The sequence below is a fragment of the Hipposideros armiger genome, unplaced genomic scaffold (genome assembly GCF_001890085.2).
Source record: "Hipposideros armiger isolate ML-2016 unplaced genomic scaffold, ASM189008v1 scaffold_53, whole genome shotgun sequence".
NCBI lineage: Eukaryota > Metazoa > Chordata > Mammalia > Chiroptera > Hipposideridae > Hipposideros > Hipposideros armiger.
Window position 1 is genome coordinate 4,013,693 of NW_017731403.1, and position 17,655 is coordinate 4,031,347.

A 17,655-nucleotide genomic window follows, 5' to 3' on the forward strand; every position below is an offset into this window, starting at 1 on the left:
AACTACTCTAAGAAAACAAGCTTATTTGAAGGCCATTTTGAGATGTTATGTTAACTCTTTGAAGTTCTCCCGTGTTACTTAGTACTTTTATGTTCTTCTAATAATTGGCAAAATGATATCTTCATGGCAATTATATTTGCTAACCTCGAGTGAATGTATATATTGCAAGATAGCAATGATTATTCATTGGTGACGTTGGTCAGTTAGCTAATGCTGAACAAAAAAGATTTTCAAATATCAGATCACTCCCACTAAAATGTTTAAAGGTCTCCCTATCCTTGCTTCAGCTCATTTACTCTGTAGAGTGAATAATGGTGGCAAATTCTTCTGATGACACTGGGCATTGCAATCTTTAAAGTATGATGTCTAAGATAAGGACAATATAGTCTTTGATGATCAGACCAAGCAGGAGCATCAGATAAGACCGAGGAGCTTGTATCTGCATGTCACATTCTAAAAGTGGCATTGTCAAACAGGAGGGCCAAATTGCAAAGATGAGACCAGGATAGTAAGGGGACTCAAAGCATGTGATACCAGAAAAGCAGAACTACTGCACCTTCTCCTTACCTGTCACCTTTTCCTATCGTTACCTCTTCCCCTTTACAGTCTAGGTTCCATGGCCCGTAACTGCAGCTGCTTTCACGCAAACAGCTTCATCATCCTTCTCCACTGAGTTCTTCTATCACTACTGCCAGATAAAAGACAGGCTCTGGATCAAACCGCCTAGCCACTTCTCTGCTGAGAACTCCAGGCCGCTGAGCTTACAGGAGAAATCATACGACCGAGTACACTGATTCCATCATAGACTAATGCTTGCCAGCCTCAGCTGGCCCCTCACTGCAGCCTGGAGTCATTCAGTGTTTACCTAGGAATTCTCTTCAAAGAATTCAACCTCTCTCCACTTTCCTCCAACCTCTGACACCAGCGTGCAGCCTGCCTTCTCAGCCAACAGAGAACACAGTGCTGTTCAGACACAGGAACTTCTTCACTTCCCTACCCTGACTAGCGGTGTGCTGGTAAATGCCTATAACTGGCTCTCTGGGTGCTGGGGTGTGGGGGAGTTCTGATTTGTAGTGTTTGCCAATTTCCGTGATGTAAATATTCTCCCTGTGGCTGAATTCAAGCCGTTAATGAATGTGTGGTAGCCAGGCCTCAAAATCTCTAAAAATTTAACAGTGGCTCCTGTGACCTACAGATGCTCCTCAACTTACAATGGGGTTACATCCTGATAAACTCATCATACCTGAAAAATACTGTAGGTTGAAGTGAATTTAATACCACACTGTAGAGTATGGGTTGTTTGCCCTCGTGATCGCTTGCTTGACTGGGAGCTGTGGCTCACTGCTGCTGCCCAGCATCACGAGAGAGAATTGCAATGTGTATTGCTAGCCCAGGTGGAGATCAAAATTAAAAATTGGAAGTATGGTTTTGACGGAATGCATATTGCTGTCGAACCATCATAATGTCAAACCGTGATAAGCCAGGGACCATCTGTCATAGGACCTGGCTCCAGTACACACTGCATGGAGGCCCAGAACATCCCTCCTCCTTCCCCCTGTTACAAAGGAAGACATGTCTCTCTTATTCTCCTCCTGCCTAATGTAAAAGCCTCCTGCCTTTTCTAATATCTTGCTCTATCAAACTCCTCTCCTCCATCTTCAACTTTCCCCCCCTTTATTGACTATATAAAGTGTATATATATATATATATATATATATATATATATATATATACTTTTTATCATATAAACTTAGCTAACTCTCTCCCACCTTTTTTGTTTGTTAAGGAAACTTCATTTTACTGCACATTTGTCCTCCAGCTATGTCATACGTTCATTTCTTCAAAGAAATTGTTTCCATTGTCTTAACCTTGAGATCACTCATCTACTTACTGGAATCTGGGTTTCCACTGAAAACCCAAAGTTACCAATGACTTCCTTGATACTAAATTCAACAGAGAATTCTCAGTACTTCTTCTACTGACTTCTCCTCAGCATTTGACACGTCTGCCCACTTCTTCCCTTCCTTGGCTTCTGTGACACAAAGAGCCTCTGATTCTCCCCCTTCCTCTTGGTTTCTCTCTCCTTCGCAGGCTCCTCCCTTCTGTCCTTTTCTTATTTGTTGGTGTTCCTCAGGATTCTATCCTGAGATCCCTTCTCTTCTCATGCTACTTCCCCAGGGTCTCATCTCATCCCATGGCTTCGGTTACCATCTCCAGGTTGTTAACTCACCGGTCTTTGGCTTCAGGCCAGTCCTTCTCCTGAGCTTTAGACGTGTACCACCCACTGCCGGGTAGACATATTCACTTGGGTATCTTCAAAGGTGCCTCAAGCCTAACATTTCAACAATTGAAATTTCCCCGGATCTCCTCCCCTTCTGTGCTCTCAGCTCAGTGAATGGCCCCAAGGTGCCCATGCCAGAAACCTTGGAATAGTCCTCGACTCCTTTCTAATACCTCATTCCAATTAATCATAAAGTTCTGCTGATTAAACTTCCAAAATCTCTCTTCTACCTGTCATCATCCCCATGCCATCACCCTGGTTCAGTTACACTATCTGTCACCAAGATTATCGCTACTAACTAGTCTCCCTGTCTCCAGGCTTTCCTCTCCCTAGTCTATTCTCCATTCTGCAGTGGATCATGTCACTTACCTTCTTGGAACTTTTTGATGGTTCTCCACTACTTTTAGGATGGAGTCCACACTCCCTGACAGGACCTCTGAGCAAGCCGCTGTGTGTTCTGACCCCCATCTGGAGCCTTTCCCTGCTTCCTACTCTGTTCTCTTTGATCTAAAAATTTTTTTCAGGTCCCTAAACATGCCATGTGCTGTTTCATCTTTGGGCCTTTGAATATTCTGTTTACTTTGCTGGGAACACCGTAATTCCTGCAGCTTCCCATTCCTCTTCCTCTGACTAACCCTTACTCCTTCTTAGAAGTCACTTCCTGCATAAGTGCTGCTGAGCCAACTACCTTCACTTCTTCCACCATTGCATTTAACACACTGTACTCAAATGGTTGTTTTCTGTGTCTGTTGCCCTCATAGACACTAATCTCCACAAGGGCAGGAACCATGTCATTGGTTCCCCACCACCCTACTGATTTTAATAAAAAAACCCCGTATCTATTAGCAGTCACTCCCCAGCCCCTGGCAACCACTAACCTACTTTCTGTCTCTATGGAATTTACCTCCCTCAGCAAGTGAACAGTGAGAAATATTAAGCCTACTTCTAATTTTTAAAATATGAATATTAAGTTAGTGACTCATGGAAAATTATTAAACCATCTTGTACCTTATTTTTCTTAACTTTGAAAGGATGCTTACTCAGGGATGCAGGCCATAAGATGACCAAGTACATATCAGTTGACTTTCATAAAAAATTCTGCATTGCTCAGGTTCTCATCTATTATTCTCATCTATTATTTTGGCCAATTCATAGAATTTACAATTTCATGAGTGTTGGTTTCTAATCCCAGAAGCAAAGCTTCAAAGAACCTCCCATTCAGCTGTGGTGGTTCCTCGTGTCCCTGCCTTTTGCCTAGGGTCCTCCCTGTTCTCTAAACATGAGTTTCTTCCATTCTGATCTCAAGGAACTTGGATCCCTGCAAGCTGACACTTTAAAACTTGTCTCACACACATATTATGTTGTTCCCATTCGAAACCTATCTTTTAATGATGACTACTTTCGGCTTTTAGTTTTTGTTTTCAGAAATATGTAATAAAAAATAATAGTGAGAAAATAATAGACATTATTTTAAGGGAAAAACACATCTACCATCTTCAAGAATTCCATGGCTGCTTTATGAATGGTAATTTGAGAGGAAGGCTGGTTAATTAACCTTTATCCCCAATATCACACTTAACATTAATTAAAGACTATGAGGTACCAGGTCCAACGCTAAAACCATTATTTATATTACCCTCAAGGCAACCCAATAAGGTAAGAAATATTGTTACCTCTCTTTTTTTTTTTTAGATTTTATTGGGGAATTGTGGAAGGGGAACAGACAAGTTGTTGTCGTTTTGTTCTTCAGTCTAGTTGTGGAGGACGTTACTTCACTGGCCCATGTTGATATTATCATTGCGCTATTCCTGGGTGAGGCAGTCACTCGCCGGCCATTAGACGGCAGCTCATACTGGCTGCCAGCCATTCACGGTAGCTTGCGGCAGCCCACTGCAGCAGGGCCTGCAGCCTAGGCCATCGCCAGCAACTCATGGCAGCCTAGCTCCAGGTTGAGCTGTTGTTCACCATCTTAGCTGTAGAGGGCACAGCATCATTGGCCCATGTGGGATCCGAACCAGCAGCCCTGCTGCTCAGAGCTGGCATCCCAAGCCAACTCTTAACCAACATGCCACTCGGCCAGCCTGTTACCTTTCTTTTACAGATGAGGAAACTGAAGCTGAGAGATTCCATGACTTGCTCAAGGTTACACAACTAGTAATTGAAGGTTCTCACAACCTCAGTCAGGCGCTGACTGTTGAATCCAGAAGTCATTATGTTCTTTCTGGAGAAAAAAAATTAATGGTAAAGTTAAATGGTATCTTAATTTTATGCTGTCTATCCTGAATAATAACATTAAATTCGTATTTAAATGTTTATGGCATCCAATTGAATATTTCTTTGATAATAGAAAAATATAAATATATATGTCTAATCTATCTTTTATCCCTATGAATTTGCCTATTCTGGACATTTCATTTAAATGGAACCATAAAATAGGTGGCCTCTTGTGTCTGATTTCTTTCATTTAGTATGATGTTTTCAAGGTTCATCCATGTTATATTATATATCAGAACTTCATTCTTTTATATTGGTTGAATAATATTCTATTGTATAGATAAACCACACTTTGTTTACCTGAGCATCATGTGACAGACATTTGGACTGTTTCCACATGTTGGCTATCATGAATACTGCTCTACAAATGTTCACGTGTAATTTTATGTTTGAGCATCTTTTTTAGTTCTCTTGGGCATATACCTAGGAATGGAATTGCTGAGTATAATAGTAATTTTATGTTTAAGTTTTTGAGGAATTATCAATCTGTTTTCCAAAGCATCTACACCATTTTACATTCCTATCAGCAATGTATAAGTACAATTTTATAATTTTATACTTAAAATGAAGACATTTCTCTATGTCCTCACCAATGCATATTTTCCGTGTTTGGGTTTTGGGTTTTTTTGTTTTTTTTTTAATCATCATTGTAGTATATGCGAAATGATATATCATTGTGATTTTGATTTGCATTTCCCTACTGACTAATGTTTTTTCATGTGCTTTTTGGCCATACATATATTTTCTCTGGAGAAATGTCTGTTCAGATCCTTTGTCTATTTTTTAATACTATGTCTTTTATTGTCGAGTTGTAAGAGTTCTTTGTACATTTCGGATATACTTCCCTTATCAGATATATGATATAAATTTTTTTTCCCATTCTGTGGGTTGTCTTTTCATTTCCTTTTTTTGTTGTTGTTGTTTGTTTCAACTGTAATTTTATTGCAAGATGGTATAATTAATTAACAATTTAAACTACAATTTAGTTGTCTTTAGTCAGGCACCAAATTATATTAAAAGCAAACTGCTTATTCAGAAGTCATGATGGAACAATTCAAAATGCAGAGCAATAAGGACAAGAAACATCTCACTGTCCAGTTGATTTGTTTTAATTCTCTCACTATATGAAACTCAAACTTTTCATATTTAGGTAGGATAAACTGTAACTTCAGTAGACCGCAAGACAGATTTTGTCACATATATGAATTTCCATTTAGTCAGTTAACTGTTTCTAGCTGTCTCAATTGGGATAGACACATTTACAGAACTGGCTGTGCTTGGGCTTTCTTTGCAAGCAACTTTAGATCTGCAATGCACTTGGCAATTGTCTCCTTTTCCTACTGTGCAGAGATGCTGTGCACCACACACTTTTCTGCTCAGTTTATCATGTGCTGTTGTTTCTTCTGATGCATCATATTTTGCACAGAGATATGACAGTTCAGGAGATTCTTTACCTCCTTGTATACTCTATGCAGCCATTCCTGGTAAGTCACCTCCAAGACCACAGCAATGTTATTCCTCTGGATATCAAAAAGGTAATGGCGCTTCTGAACCAGTGCCTCCTGTGACTTCTCCCAATCAATTTCATCCTGGATGTATTTGATGGAAGCCTGTTTTGCCCCTTCTGGTTGGGCATATTTTTGCTCATTGAGTTTATCAGCAAATTCCTCGATAGAAGCACCATATTTTTTAATTACATAGACCAGGGGTCGGCAAACTGCGGCTCAAGAGCCACATGCAGCTCTTTGGGTATGTACATGTGGCTTTGAAGTAAAACTGAAAATGAAAATAAAACTATCAAAGTTTCATTTATAACATTTTTAAAGGATTTTAAAATTTTCCTTATTTGTAAAAATATATTTATGGCTCTCAAATAATTTTTAAATTGTTGTGAGGTACAGGATTGGCTCTTCCATCTCAAAAGTCTGCCGACCACTGAAGACAATCAACTCTATTGTTGTTATGGCAGAGTTGGTCTCTGGGGTAATTATATATGTTTCTTTGGACAGAAAATATAAGATAAGCCCAGTTCTGAGTACATAAGGTCCTGTTACACTGATTTTGGATAAAGGAACTGGAAGAATTCCTCAGGGATCAGCCTACGATGATGAACTTTTCATCCATATTCAGGAAGAGGTGGTACAGGGGCAAGACTGGCTGCCCAGTGTGAAAGATCCTTGTTGCCCACAATACCCCTGGACCGAGGGCTGCGTTCTTTAGAGAGGGAGCCACTGGGCAGCAGAAAGTACCACCTGGGAAAACATGGTCAGCAAGGGTCCACTCGGTGGTCTTGGCATCCCCGTGACCTAATGAGAGAGTCTGTCAGGGGCAGAAGCAAGATGACTGCTCCTCATTTTCTTGATATTGTCTTTTACATCACTAAAGTTTTTATTCTTAGTGATATATATTTAAACTTTTGATGAAGTCCAATTTATCTATTTTTTTCTTTTGTTGTTTCTGCTTCTGGTGACATAACTAAGAACATATTACTTAATACAAGTATTTACTCCTGTGTTTCCTTCTAAGAGTTTTATAGTTTTTGATTCTTATATTTAGGTCTTCAATCCATTTTGGGTTAATTTTTGTATATGGTGCATACACTAACATTTTAAATTTCCCATATGTAATCATACACATTATCTATCATTATATATACAGAGGTAGTACAGTTACCAATTTAAGTAATAGAAAATGACAGTTTTCAAGTAATCAAGCTTATTAAATAAGAACTCATAGCAAATACAGTTACTCTTAACAAAACATCAGAAATTTTCCTGTCTTGAAGGTAATACGTGAAAATATAATAACAAACTTCCTTTGTACATTAAACTCAGCAACGTTTCATAGCATTTGCTTAATCTTTATCTGCAGATATCCTTCTAAAGTATTATGGGATTTTGATAAACCTATCATACACTATCTTATATTTTCAGAAATATAGCCAATTTTAAGTTGTTCTGTTCAAATGAAGTAGAAGTAATGAGGAAGATTAGAGCTATTTCCTTATTCAATATTTGATATTGGAAAGTTTATCTGAAGCAGAGTAACGTCAGTGCTGTCGAGTAGTAAAGTCATCTATTTATCAGTCCTCCTGAATACCTTTCCTGAACAGACATTTCAACTTGAAAGCAAGCAGTTTAACAACAGTATAAACTGCATACCCAGAAAATGGAACAGAGAGCAGCAGGATTCAAGAAGAGAACAAAGAAACAAAGATCAAGCAGGTTTGCCAAACAGTAGGTCTCTGTGTTTAAAACAACTGGAGGGCTTTGTTAGCAATTCCATTTTAGAAGTTTCCTGTAAACTAAAGATTAAAGTCCAAAGCACAAAGCTCATTTGAGAGATGAAGAAACTGTTAAATTATTGGGTCAAATGTATCAGTTATAGAATCCTCCATAATTAGCATTGCTTATTTCTCAGTACTATAATTAAATTCAAGTTTCTGAGAAAAAAAATTGACAATAATTAAAAAGGACATTCTTCTAAAGAACATTTTGTTTTTAAAAAATTAATGATCAGAATTAGAATAGAGGGGTTTTACCTGGAGATTGAGCAGAACCTATTTTTAGTTTTCAATGAAATTAGAAAGATTGTTTACTTCACGTTGTCAAATGCCTTTTCAGTAACTGTACCTTTCATCCTCAAAAGAAATCTCTTTCAGCAACTAGAGATGAACATTTTCAATTGGCACACATATAAAACCACATGTAGCATTGTAGGTTGTTTATTGGGAACAGTGGCATCCAATCTGTTTTCACTCTCTTTCTAGTTGAATATTAAAAATGTTTTGTTTTCAGACAGTTTTTCCACAAGGTTGACGACAAGTTGACAGCGCTATGGAAGCAAGCCTGCCTTGCTCAGGATGATTATTCTGGGTTCTCTTGCATCATGAAAATTTGTGAGTGCATTTTTCCTTAGATTCTCTGAAAACTCTTTTGGTGATACTCACTTGTTTGTGACCTGGGAGCATACAATGGCTGTGCTTTTCAAATCAGGGTACCAATGTAAGTTTTGTGGTGGCAGAGACTGTCTTGTTATTGCCATAGCCCTAATGTCTAGAATAGTGGTATAGTGCTCAATAAATAATTTTTGAATGAAAGAGAAGAGGAAAAAGAAGGAGGAGAAGGAAGAAAAAGAAACAGAGGAAGAAACAAGAACAGACAAAAAAAGTCTCTGTGCAACCCACAAAATACCAAATAGTTCCCTCTCCCAGCTAATACTAGTCACTATTGCTTCTTTACTTTTAAAATTCAACCTCGTTCTTGTCTGCCCTCTGTCACTGCAATGAGTAATAACCTCAACTTGTTTAACTGCAGGTGTGTTCTTAGTGGCTTTGGCTGGAGGGCATTGCCATTTTCAAATATATTACTTAATGTAAACTTCTTAACAAGGGTATAAACCTGTATTTACAGATAATCTTGAGGCTCCTAGAAGTTAATTTAATTCAGAATTACTGGCAGAAAGAGATAAAGCTAGGATTTGAACACAGGTCCTTTAAATGCTTCTCATTACCTTGATTGACTGAAGATGGGAAGAAAAATACAGAGAGAAAAATGTCCAAAAAGAGACAAAATAAATTTTTTTCCTTATCCTCTTTAACTGACACTTTCATGGAGCAATATCTCCATTTTGTGATATTTTATAATGCAGGTTTTTAATTAAATAGATTTTTCAACTATAGGCAATCCTTCAGATGCAACCAATATTTAAGAGAGTACATTTTCTTGTTATTTCTTCCTCAGGCAAAACAAAACTTAACCATTAAATTAAAAACCATAGCTATGGGAGAGCCAAGATGGCAGAGTAGATAAACACTGTGCTTGCCTCATCACATAAATACATCAAAACTACAATTAAATTATAGAATAATCAACCTGGAGAGCCATTTGAAGCCTAGCTGAACAGAAGTTTTATAACTAAGGATATAAAGAAGAAAGTGATGTCAAGACGAGTAGAAGAGGTGGAGACACAAAACTGGCTGGCTCCAAACCACCATGTGGCAATTGAAAATCAGGAGAGATATCTCAGCCACAAAGGACTGAGGGACACCAGCCCCATACCAGCCTCCCCTGTCCAGAATAATGGTGCTGGAAAGAGAAGTCCCCTACAGCAGCTGGCTGTGAAAAACAATGGGGATTCTGACTGTCTGGGTGGGAAGGAAGGCTGTGGGAAACACAGACATCCGCTTAAAGGGCCCACGCAAGCACTCACCTTGGGCTCCAGCAAAGGCACGATGATTCTGGGGGTGTTGGAGACATATGGGGAGAGAGTGAGTTGTGTACCTTTGGGGCAAGGACTGGAGGGACAGTTCCCATTTTCTCTGTGCAGAGCCCTCCTCCTGTGGAGCCGGTAAGCAGGCATCATCATTCCTGTGTTGAGCCCACCCCCAAAGGCCACATCTGAATATAATTAGTCTGGTGAGCTCTACTGCTCCAACCTGCTGACTCACTGAGACACTCACTGAGACACTGCCCCACCCAACTTGCATACTGCAGGAGGCTTTATTAGCAGCTGAACCTTATAGGAGCCAGCAGGTGGCAGCAGGCCTCAGAGTGTCCTGGCTTTTTTTTTTTTTAAATAATATACTGTTTTGTTTTGTTTTTTAAAACTGGGGAACTGGAGAGGGGAACAGTGTTGGGGAACTGGGGAAGGGGACTGGCCAATTTGTTGTTCTTCAATCTTAGTTGTGGAGGGCGCCAGTCATCATCTGGCTTCCCGTCAGCAACTTGTGGCCTCTAAGCTCAAGGTGCTGTGTTCAATCTTAGTTGCAGGTGGGTGTAGCCACCATCCCATGTGGGAGTTGAACCAGCAGCCTTGTTGTTAAGAGCACACACTCTATCCACTGAGCCATCTGGGCAGCAGCTCAGCTCAAGGTACTTAGTTCAGTCTTAGTTGTGGGCAGGCATAGCCCACCATCAAACAGGCAGTCTTGTTAGGAGCACGTGCTCTCACCAGCTGAGCCATCCTACCACCTGTTGGCAGTTCAGTGGCAGTTCAGCTCGGGTGCAGTGTCACTGGCCCATGTGGGAATCGAACCAGTGGACCTGTTGCTCAGAGTGTGCACTCTTAAGCTAGCTCTTAACCAAAAAAGCCCCTGTCCTGGCTTTTTGCAGAAAAAAACTACCCCAGACCTGGTACTGGTTATCACTTTGTAGCTCTTACCAGGTAGTCCCTGGCTGGTCAAAGGCAGTGGCCGACCTTGGCCTGCACTGGAGCCCTTCCCAAGAGGCCCCAGAATGAACATACATGGAGGCTGGCTTCAGACCACAGCAAAGCACCACCCAATTAACCCTATAAGAGGCACACACAAAGGGGGTTCTCAACAGGCACTGGGGTCTGCTGGGGCAAACCCCACTCCATGGGGTAAGCTCCCTGCACAACAGCCTATAAGCCGTGAATATGGCAAAACTCACAGCCAGTCAGCCTGAGAGTCAATACCACCCACTGGCGTGCCAACAGCAATCAAGGCTCAACTATAACAGGAGAGCAAACACAGCCCACATAAAAAGTAGTCCATGAGCACCAGGCTCAGATGACCAGGGAGACTGTGCCACTGGGCCCTCCAGGACGCTTACTACATAAGGATACCCGGCAAGATTGGAACACACAGCAGCCCTACATAATGCATAGAAACAAACACAGAGAGGCAGCCAAAATGGGGAGACAAAGAAACACATCCCAAATGAAAGAACAGGATAAAATTCCTGAAAAATAACTAAGCCAAATGGAGGCAAGCAACCTACCAGGTACAGGGTTCAAAACAATGGTAACAAGGATGCTCAGTGAACTTAGTGAGAACTTCAACAAAGAGATTGCAAGCACAAAAAAAGACATAGAAACTATTAAAAAAGAACCAGTCAGAAGTGAAGAATACAGTAACTAAGAGGAAGAATGCACTAGAAGGAATCACAGCAGACTAAATAAAACAGAGGATAGAATCAGTGATTCGGAAGACAAGGTAGCAGAAAACACCCAATCAGAATAGCAAAAAGAAAAGAGTCCAAACAATGACGATAGTTTAAGAGACTTCTGGGACAACATCAAGCATAACAACATTTGCATCATAGGGGTACCAGAAGGAGAAGAAAGAAAGCAAGGGATTGAGAATCTATTTGAAGAAATAATGACTGAAAACTTCCCTAACCTGACAAAGGAAATGGATATACAAGCCCAGGAAGAACAGAGAGTCCCAAACAAGGTGAGCCCAAACAGACCCACACCAAGACACATTATAATTATAATTATAATGGCAAAGGTTAAAGACAAAAGAGAATCCTAAAGGCAGCAAGAGAAAGGCAACTAGTAATTTATAAGGGAGCTCCTATAAGATTGTCAGATGATTTCTCAACAGAAACTTTGCAGGCCAGAAGGGACTGGAATGAATTATTCAAAGTAATGAAAAGTGAGGACCTACAACCAAGATTATTCTACCCAGCAAGGTTATCATTTATAATCAAAGAACACATAAAAAGCTTCCCAGACAAGAAGAAGCTAAAGGAGTTCCTCACCACCAAGCCAGTATTATAAGGAATGTTAGAGGGACTTCTTTAAGATGCAGGAAAAAAAAAAGACCAAAAATATGAATAATAAAATGGTAATAACTATATCTATCAACAATTGATGTCAATGTAAGTAGATTAAATGCCCCAATAAAAAACACAGGGTGGCTGAATGGATAAGATAACAAAACCCTTACATATGCTGCTTACAAGAGACTTACTTCAGATTGAAAGCACAAACAGGCTGAAAGTAAAGGGATCCTACTTCCTGGTATTTATCTGAAGAAACCCAAAATGCTACTTCGAGGGGGTGTGTGCATCCATATGTTAATTGCAGCATTCTTTACAATAGCCAAGATGGGGAGGCAGCCTAGATGTCTGTCAATAGGAAAATGGATAAAGAGGAGGTGGTACATATATACAGATAAATATTGCTCAGCCAGGGAAGGGAATGGGTTCTTGCCATCTGCAGCAGCATGATGGGCTTGGAGGGTATTTTGCTGAGTGGAGTATGTCAGACAGAGAAAGACAGATGCACTGAGATTTCACTTATATGTGGAACCTGAAGAACAAAATAAACAAACAAAACAGGAACTGTATCTGTTCTGAGATACAGAGAACATTTTGATGGCTGCCAGATGGAAGGGAGGTTAGGGTGGTGGGTGAAAAAGGGGAAGGGATTAAAAAGTACAAATTGGTTGTTACAAAGTAGACATGGGGATGGAGGGTATAGCATAAGGATTATAGTTAATAATATTGTAATAACTATGTATGCTGTCAGATGGGTACTAGTTTTATCGGAGTGATAGATGGGAGGGGGTTTGGGGGAGCAGGGTGAAAAAGGTGAAGGGATTAAGAAGTACAGATTGGTAGTTACAAAATAGTCATGGGGATGCAAAGTAAAGCATAAGGAGCATAGTCAATAATACGTTAATAACTATATATAATGCCAGGTGGGTACTGGACTAGTCAGGAGGAATCACTTCTTAAATTATGTATTTAAAATATGCAGTACACTTGAAATTAATATAAAATAATATTGAATGTCAACTATAACTGAAAAATTAAAAAGGGGGGAAAAGGTGAAAGACAATCAGTGGTTCAAATTTCCAGGTATAAAACAAATCATCGGGATGTAATATACAGCATAGGGAATACAGTCAATAATATTGTGATTGCATGGTAGTGTCAGACGGTTGCTGGATTTATCACAGTGGTCACTTCTTTAGGTATATAAATGTTGAATAACTATTGTGTACACCTGAAACTAATATAATACTGTATGATAACTATATTTTTAACAAAAATCTTAAAAAAATAAAGTCATAGCTACGAGGAAAGAAATGTCTTTTATTGTTGTCTAAGGTAGTTTTTTTCTTGAGAGACAATGCTATTACATCCTCTTACTTGAAAATAATGTACCTGACGATAACTAAAGATCACATAGTGTATATTGGTTGCCTCTGTGTCAAGGAACTCTTAGGTGCATGAAGAATAGAGGTGGGAGACTTTCCACTGAATATCTTTTTATATTTTAAAAAAAATTTAACACCATGTGGATGTACTTCAAATATACTTGAATTCAAAACATAAATTTAAAAATTTTAAAGGTAAAAAATAAAATATAAATGTATATACTTTTTGCTTTATTAAAGATAAGTAGAATCTGCAGCTAAGGTACAACAGGGAATAAAATGAATTCTTCATTTACGGTTATAATTGACCCAGATTCCTTACACATGAAACTGTAGTGTAGTATAGCAGCAGGAAAGAAAAACAGTCAAAGAAAAGGAGCCCAGTTAAGAAATGACAAGGAGCCAGGTGTAAGATAGAATAGAGGAAGACAAATAGTTCCTCTGGAGCATGTGAACATAGCAATGAATATATTCCTAAATAATCATACTATCTGACTTCAAGGAAACCTATTCTGAGTCACTTAAAGGGTGAAATTGTACATTTAAAACAAGGTAGCATGGCATATGGAGGAAGTACTATATGCTAAAAACTCATGTGTTTTTTATCTGAAATTCGAATTTATGCATTCTGTAAATTATCTGGCAAACCTAACTACATAGCCATTAAAAAAAAAAGTCATATATAATTCATCAATTTACCAGCAGATGGCTCCAAATCTAGTTCAGAATAACAGTACACTCAAACCTAGTGAGGATCATTGTTGCATTAGGATTTTTGTTGTTCTGAGTATATATTTGTGTGTTTGGTCTGGTGTGGTAGGGTTAGTTTTTGAAGGGGGAGCAGGAATTTTTTTATCTAGTGATATAAAACCATAAAATATCCCTTCCCACCATTTTATGACTTTTTGATCCTTAAATTTAGACTTAAAATGAAAAGAAAATCATAATTTAATTTTTAAATATTTTCTTTCATACTTGTTCAAGCATTTAAATACTAAGTCAACATGTATAATTTCAGTGTAAAGGGATACTTCCCAAAGGAATACATACAGTTATTATGTATTTTGAGCATTAGGGCTGGAATCTTCTTCAAAACCCTACTTTTACCTCTTCCACACAATGTGATTTGCTAGGATATTCTAACATTCAGGCATGAGCTTAGTTTTGACCCCAAAACACACACCCAGTGCTCCCAATAAAATAATTGATCGACAGAATTTTTAGACCTGCCACAATTTTACTAAACCCTTTGCCCATGCCAGAATGTTTTGCCATGTTCAAGTTTATGATTTATTTTCTAAGAAAAAAGTGTTCTAGAAGCAATTGTGTCTTAAAGTGTAGTTTGTCTGATAATGGTTATGTCCACTCAAGCTCTCTTTTGGTTTTAGTTTGCATGGCTACAGTTTTCCATCTTTTCACTTTAAACCTATTTATGTCTTTGAATCTAAAATATTTCTTTAGTAGCCAGCATATAGTTGGATTTTTAAATTCAATCTACTAACCTCTGCTTTTTTTTTTTTTTAAAGATTTTTATTGGGGAATTCGGGGGATGGGAACAGTGCTGGGGAATTGGGGGAAGGGGAACAGACAAGTTGCTGTCATTTTGTTCTTCAGTCTAGTTGTGGAGGACGTTGCTTCACTGGCCCAAGTTGGCACCATCATTGTGCTCTTCTCTGGCAAGGCAGATCAGTCACCGGCTTCTGGACGGCCGCTCACTGCGGCTGCTGGCCGCTCACGCTGGCTGCTGGCTACACACGGTAGCCCATGGCAATCCACTGCCACAGGGACTGCAGTCCACGCCGTCGCCGGCGACTCATGGCAGCCCAGCTCCAGGTTGAGCTGTTGTTCAGCATCTTAGCTGTAGAGGGCAGTGTCACTGGCCCTCATATGTGGGATCCGAACCGGGGCCCTCTGGCGTCCCAAGCGAGTTCTTAACCATCGCGCCACTCACCTCTGCTTTTTGATTGGAGTATTTAATCCATTTACATTTACTGCAGTTACAGATTAGGTAGAAGTGACATCTACCATTTTTCTATTTGTTTTCCATTTGTCTTCTATCTTTGTTCTTTTATTCCCACATTTCTTCCTTTTTTGGTTAAAATAAACTTTTTTTTAATGTATACAACATGATGTGTATTCATCTTTTGTTATTGGTATATATTGAGTATTACAATTTTTTTTAAAACTTTATTGGGGAACAGCCATAGTCATCAGTTACACATTGCTTTCATGAAAATAAACCTTTAAATAGATATTTTAAATAGATAGTGTTAAATAAATATTTAAATGGGTATTTAAATACCTTTCTCTTATTGACTGCCAATCTTAGTCTCTTCAAATCCTTCTCCATTCATTTTTTTCTTAGTAATAAAGCAGAGACTTAAACACATAAAAAAATATATAAAAAGTGAAGAGACGTGCTACCTCATGACAACATTAGGACTAAAATCCAGGTCCTCTGATTCTATCTAGTTTTAAATTTTCCACTACCATATAAGTGGAGTGAATTAATCTGTCACATGAGATCTTTCTAATTTCTTTCTTGCCAGTTCTGAATTTGTTGTATTTTTCTCCCTATTGTTTCAGAGGAAGCACTTTTCCTTTAACTAACTCTTGAACTTAAATCGCTTAATGCAGTGATTAAGTGTGGGGCCAGCACTGAAGGTATGAGAGATGATTTCAAGTAGTATGCAGACTTGGCATTGAATAACATCTAACCACACAGTGAGAAGGCTGCTTTATTCAATTTCTTCTGATCCTTCTAACAAAGTCTCATTTTTTGCACCAGTGTTTAACACTTCTCTAAGATTGCCCATCTTCCTTTTTAACCAAGAACAGTGAACCTCAAGCCTGGAGCCTTGCCACAACTGTTTCTAGCTAGAATTTAACAGTATTGTTTTGTTTTTGTTGTGGTTATTTTCATTTATGGCAATGCTGATTTTCCACTTATAGCTCTACTTAAGTAAAAAAAAGTGAGTCTGAATTAAAACATTGAGTAAATAATATAAATAGTAGTATATGCGTATGGGGGAAAAATTTTGAAAGTGGTATTTGAATGGCTAACTCTGAGAAATTATTGTGTTGGTGCAATCTATTACAATGATTGTCTACTGTAATCCTTGTTTTTCCTGGGCCATAAAGAATGATCCAGGGCTGGAATAAGTCTTCTGAATCCTCTTTTCCCCTTGCATCTTAGATAACTCAAACTCTTCCTTAGTTGCTATTGTTATTTTTGGCTCCTAAATCTCAGAGCGTTGCTTCTAATGGCATTGTCTCTGAACTGCTACGGTGTGGACTTTTGTTTCTCTCCACTTGTCCACTCCTTCAGGACTCTGTTCCATCCTAGTCTGCTGCTTCCAAATTAAGGGAGATCTTTTCTTTCCCCTCTGCAAGTGGATATAGTTCTTTTGGCTAGGCAAGAGGACACTTGAGTAATGCTACCCTCTATGACATGTAAAGCATTCTTCATACCACCTCTCACCCAGCTCAGAGGATGATGTTCACCCATCTAGGGTGAATTTCCTGCCTTCTTGGGCATCTATCCTTCCTTACCTCCTCTGGGGATGGGATATTTCAGTATCTGACCATCAGTCTCCAAAGGCACCTTACCCGTTTCTTTTTTATTGTGAAATGAACATTTTAAATTAGTTTCAGTTGTACAACACAGTGCAACAGTTATACTTTTTACCCCTCAAAGTGACAAACTCCCTCCCCCAATCCGCCACCCCACTTCCCCCCCATATGATATATATCTATTACAATTCTCTTGACTCCGCTCCCACGCTATACTCCACATCCCGTGACTATATATATATCTATATATCTATATATAGATATATAGATATTCACTTATTGTTGACATACAATATTATACAACATCAGCTTCAGGTGTACAGTGCAGTGGTCAAGCTTCTACCCCATCCATGATGCAAGACATGTGACCACCTGACACCCTACAAAATATGTACATTATTAATTATGTTCCTCGAACTGTCTTTCATGTCCCTGTGGCAATATTGTAGTTACGTATTTATGCTGTCTAACCCCTTCCCCTTTTCCCTCATCCCCACCCCCTCCCAACTAGCAGCCATCAGTTGTTCCTCTATATCTCATGAGACCACTTCTGTTTACTTTGCTCGTTCATTCAGTTTTTTAGATTCCACATATAAGTGAGATCATATGGTAT

The 17,655-nt window shown here is 39.0% G+C and overlaps 1 pseudogene; it reads right to left on the reverse strand.

Annotated features, from left to right (window-relative positions):
* Positions 1 to 5,814: 5,814 nt before the first annotated feature.
* LOC109381783 (ATP synthase F(0) complex subunit B1, mitochondrial-like) lies at positions 5,815 to 6,819 on the reverse strand (annotated as a pseudogene).
* Positions 6,820 to 17,655: the final 10,836 nt, after the last annotated feature.